Source organism: Vidua macroura, chromosome 5 (assembly GCF_024509145.1).
Source record: "Vidua macroura isolate BioBank_ID:100142 chromosome 5, ASM2450914v1, whole genome shotgun sequence".
Taxonomy (NCBI): domain Eukaryota; kingdom Metazoa; phylum Chordata; class Aves; order Passeriformes; family Viduidae; genus Vidua; species Vidua macroura.
Genome location: NC_071575.1, coordinates 15,127,625 through 15,133,576, shown reverse-complemented (window position 1 = coordinate 15,133,576; position 5,952 = coordinate 15,127,625).

The window sequence follows — 5,952 nt, the reverse complement described above, 5'->3', positions numbered from 1 at the left end:
CGGCCGCACGACCCCGGCCCCGCGCGCTCGCGGCCCGCCTTGCCGCGCCGCGCCCAAGTTCACACGCCCCGTCCCGGCAGCCCCCGCGCGCCGCTCCCGGCGCTACGGCGGCCCGCAGGGGCCGCGCGGGGCAGCGCCGGGGTCGGTCGCCGGGGCCTGGCCGGGGCAGGGGCTGCGGGCCGGGCCCCCGAGGCCGCACGGCACGGAGCCGCCCCCGGCACCTGCCGGAGGGAGAGGGCGCTGGCCGCGCAATAAGCCCCCCGAGACGCACCAGATCTGCCGCGTTTTGAACTGGAAACGCAGATTTCAGTGCTGAGCAAAAGGCAGCCAGTACAGGCGGCATCTGGGGTGTCCGTACCTCTGGGACACGGGGACATCACGGCGACAGAGCGAAATAGGTGATAGCAGTTAATGCATTACTTCTAGCAACACCGAGCAAGGGAGAATTGCGGCATCTGTTTCCTGACTTGCAATAGAGCCGTTACCCTGGCCATGCTGAATTTTACAGAAGGAGGGACTTTTTTGTTTTCATCCGGTAAAATAAAAGGTAGCAGTTTCTTTAGGGTGATAGGTGTTTGCATTCCTGCTTTCTACCCCTGCCCACAAAATTATATACTAAATGTAAAGATATATTAGACGTGGAACCTGTAGCAAAACTTTCTGTAGACTTTGAGTGAGTCTTTATCCTGTGTACCCTCAGAGCCAGTCGAGCTGAAATGTCTGATTTACTTTCCTTTTCTGATGGAGTCTTGATTTTCCAGGTTCATTTAGGATCTAGTCTGTAGAAGAGAACTCAGAATCGGAGAAATCATGCCACTGTTACACAAAATGCCATTATTTCCCTACAGCATTGAGGATCATGTCTTTGTTGCATCTATTAATCCTCATTAACCAATCATTAGTCGTAATTTATATCTTCAACCACCTGCCTTCTCAGCTGAGTGTTAAGAGATCCACAGCATTCCTGCAAGTCTTCTACTCTTGCTCCATTTTATAGTCCTAATTTGCTGCTAAGCCTGTCATGTTTCACTTCTGAGGCCAGCACTTGTTATTCCATTCTAGCTTCAGTACAGAGAGAATCTAAAGCCTTTTCTTTACCACAGCCACATCCTCTGGCTTTTTTCTTTATCTCCTCACTGTGGAGCATAATTGTTTTTACAGACAGATAGGTGAGCAGCTGCCTGACAAGCCCTGAAGCCTTGAACAGTTAAAAATTTGGAGGATTTTAAGTAAACGTGATCAGCATGTATTGCTTCATTCTGTAACAGCCTTTCAGTTAAATCAGTTTCTCTTGCTGGTAGGACCTTTGCTGGCATTTTTTTTTTTGTTTTTATGCCAGTGGCTGTGCTGTGCTTGTTCTTGGTATTTGCAAGGAACCACTGGGACATGTTGGTGTATCCTGTCTGGGGAAAGGACCACAGCTATAAGCCCAACCCTTAAAGCCAAAGTGGTGTTGCTGCTGAAAGGCCACCTGTGCAAGGCAGGGCATTCCCAGCAATTGTACAAGGCTGTAAAAGCAGTGGAAGTGTGAGCAATACACAGGTGAAGAGAGGCAAAAATAGTTTATATAATATTTTTAACTGTATTATTACTATTATTATTATTACAACTTTTTGCACATAGAAATAGTCTTTCTTTTCCCATAATAATTAGACCTGGATTGATAACAATTTTTGGATTAGGCTAAGATTTCAATTATGCTAATACATTTTTGCCTTTAAACATACATAGGTTTCCTCTTTGCCCATAAACAAGGTTTTCATTGTAGGGGCAGTGACATTAGGTTCTGAAGGATGAGCCACAGAGTTCCAGGGGAATAAGACCAGTCAGGACACTAGGGAAAAAAAGACCTGAATTTCTTTATGGTTATAATTGGTTTTTTAGAGTGGTTTGGAAACCACTTAAAAGTTGGTATTATCCCATTTGGTAGTGGAACCATAGGAATGTGACATTGTGTGATGATAAAATATATACAGTAATTTCATATGATAGACAGGACCTTGACTTTCTCTGCTAGCTCTGCTGTATAGTAGCTGTATGATGCCAGAATTCACAGGGAATGAAGCAAACATCACTGCCAAGAAGCAAGGAGCTTTGCCTAGGGTGTTGAAAATTTTTCATGGCTGCTGAAATGTACTTTTCAACTCTGAATGTCTGGCCAGGAGCTAAACCAGCCCTGTAGGTGCTCTGTGTTTTCACAGACTTTCACCCTCCACACAGAACTATAGGGCTGGCTCAGTCAGTTCATGATTATTTTGTAGGTAGCACATTCTGGTTCCGCACTGAGAGTTTTGGTGCCATTTGCTTCAGCACAGCCTTTCCTTTTTTTCTTTGCACATTAAATAGAATCCTAAATGATGCTGAGATGGTAGATAAATGAGAATAATTCTAATTATCTCTTGGGTTTCAAAGTGGAAAATTAAATTGCAGTGGTAAATATTTGACTTCAGCACTTGCCTCTGGACCCTTTCACCCACTCTGTTTAAAAGATTAACCTATGCTTCATATTTTCACTTCTCTCATTTAATGATGTTCTCAGTATCTTTAACTCAAAGAAAACCTTTGTCAAGCATAAATGGATCTCTCTGCTGGCTTAATTAGTTCAGCATATTAGCCAACAATTAATTCTAACTCCATCATTATTCTTTTAAAGAATCTTCCTTCTCTGATTTCACTGAAATGGACTGGAAACAAATGACTGTTCCATTACAGTGTGTCTCAACTGAATAATAACATAAATAGCCTTCCTGTTTCATTCAAGGATCTGAAAATATTTTCCAAATGTTGATGCAGAAAACTTAAAATCCCTCACTGATGAGGGGATTACTGTTACCTTCAGATAAAGAAACTGAGGCATAGTGCGGCTAATTACTAGGATTATTTTGTTAGATTGATGTCATCCAGAAAATGAATATATACTTTGGACAACAAAAAATTGTGAATTGGAGCTGTAGTGGAATTTAAAAACCAGTCACATGCAATTGGATAGATCTGTGTGAAATTACTGATTTCCATATCATAAAATTAATTTAACCAGAAATAATTTCAAGTTACTATATATTTGTAGGCATGAGAAATCCTGTGAATGCCTTGAATATAGAACATCTTTCAAGGCACCAATATAACTTAAAACTATATTGAAACAGTATTTGAAAACTGAAATATTCTAAAATCCATTCAGACCTTTCACTGTTAAGCTCCCTGTTCAAATTCAATTTGGGCTCCAGCATGTTCTTGATGATACAATTTTTAATTACAGGGCCAGAAGCTGTTTTTTTTTCCTCAGCATTTTTGCTTCATTCTGTTCACATAACAGAAAATACTGAAATAATTTAAAAACCCCAAACACCTCTTTTTACTATAAGTCTTTCTTGTCCCTCACCCAAGGGGATGCACTGAAGATAAAATGTCATTCTTTTCAGAATCTTTCAATTTCTCCCCAAAGTGTGCTCTCCCTCTCTTTTTTTTTTTCTCTCTCTCTCTCCTTGCCCCATCCCTCCATTTATTAGATAGAGAAGCACTATCCATTCCTTCCACAGATGGAGAATGGAGAAATAGTTCAGTTAAATTTTGAAAAGAATTGGTAAACATGCCAGGGGTTCAAAGCTGTCAATAGCTGTCAATAGTAGCTCTTTGGCATTGTTGTATGGGGCAGATCACAGAGAAGAACTTCCGACAGCAGGAAGATCTTCCCTTGCAAAGTGAAATCCTCATTCCTCCTCTTCCTTTTTAATTTTGGAGACAGTGACACAGACAAGTATTCTATGCAAATCTAATTCAGCATGGTGCTGACACAAATCTATTCTGATTTCACATATTGAAGGTTTTAGTCTCCATTTACTGCTAAAGACAAAAACCCCACCCAACTACTGCAATACATAACCAAGAAACAATTTGCTTTGTAATTGCTTTTATACTTTTTTTTTTCTGTCTGATTACTGGAGACATTCAGATATGAGCTTCCCTCCATACAAGCAGTTTTTAACTAAAGAGTTTAATTATGCTAAATATGCTAAAAGAAAAATGTTTTCTCCAATGTTTCTTCTGAAACCTGCATTGAATATTTTATCTTGTGTTCATGAGAATAAAATCTGCTGCTATGGATACAACATTTTGATGTTATTATTTCACTGTGCTGTGTTAAAGGATAATATTTCCATTTAAAACAAAAATTTTAGAAAATATATATTATAGGAAAGTAAGTATACTAATGTATTTTAAATGAATAGGTAAGGGCTTTTATTTAATATTTCTGTTTCAAGTATAGGAAATATAACAAGGTCCAGACAGGCAGCACTGAAAAAACACCTTGTCTGTAATAGAACCTCACTTCCATTTTCACCTGATGCTATAACCAGTTTTAGAAATATTAATTAAGCTGCATAAAAGTCCTGTGATAATCCTCAAGGTGACCCCAGACAAAAAAGGTAGGTTTTTAGTTTTTTACAAAGCACAACAAAAGACAGAACACCTTGTTTGTTTGCTTTTTAAAAGTTGCAATTTCATACTTGTTCCTTGTAAAAGAAAAATGAGTAATGTCAACTTTTATTTTTCTGCTTTTTGAAAAACTACAGAATAATAAATTCTTTTCATGAAAGAATAATGCTAAGTGTCTCCTCCAAACTGGCTGTTAGGCAGTCGAGTTAAATAATCATACTAACTCAGTTTTAAAATTGTCTTGCAAAAATAACTGCCCTATCCATTACTCACTTTTTTCCTCTCTTTACATCATTGTATCATCATTATCCTTCTAATTTATCTACTACCTACAGCATTCCAGAAAAGTGTACACAAAATAAAAAACAGCACAACTTTTAAACAGCTACACATGACGCAAATACATCCAGTGTTCTTTCTTTTATAGGAACAAAGAGAAATAGGAGAGAACTTTTTTCCCTTTCTTCCTGCACTGATCACATTTAGGATACTCATTATTCAGAATCTTACCTCTCTCTCCCTCTTCCTCCCTAAAAGAAACTCAACCAAGTAATATTTTTCTGAAAAGCACAAGCCAAGGTAAATGTGCAATTTCCAAATAACTAAAAAAAGTTTATTGTTTTATCACTGGGCTACAGTACAGAGAATGCCTGACTGAAGTGAAAGGGACTGGCATTTTTCACAGGAAATGAGCCCAGGAATGGTAACCACTAATGCTGAATTTTCCTGGAAATACAAAACCATAACTAGTTATAGGACAAGTCTCACAGGATTGCTGCCCAAATGTCCTGGGGTTTTTTTGCTGTTTGTTGCAAACAAATCAATACAAGTAACAAAGGAGTGCCTGGCTTTGGGATGTGAGCAAAACCAAAGGGCCATGGCCCCTCCCCGGTCTGCTAATTCACTTGTTCATGTCAAATTCTCCATCTCAATCGCTGGAGCATTTCAGATGCTCCACCCACTGAGATGGAGACTATGCTCGAGCATATTGCCTCAGGTGGCTGTTGTTAGGACTCATTTGTATTTCTTGAGTACTTCAAAATAATATTTACAGCAACATTTGCAAAGGTTCCCTTAGCTTTTTAGAATTATATAAAAAATATTCTGCATTGTACCATTTTATTCTTTGTACTGTCTTGTTAGAGGGGGAGTTGTTTATTTGTTGGGGGGGTTTTGTTTGGTTTTTAAAAAAAACCTTTCAAATTATGAAGACATCTGAATGATCACTTGCACCCTCAACAACCTGAAATGCTAGTTTCCAAACAGATGAATAAAAGAACAAGCTCAGTGATCATTTTAGCCCCACCAAAAATTCTTGACTTCAGAAATAATACCAACTTTTGATAATTGCAAAAGCAATTTAAAAATTGCTGATAAGAATACAACTTCAGGGGGAAAAGGAATATCTATTAGCAGGAACTATAAGGCTACAAACCTATTCAGCTTTTCTAAACAATAAGAAATTGCTTAGTGAGTGCTAGAGAATTCTCTTATAAAGAAACTACTTACAAAATA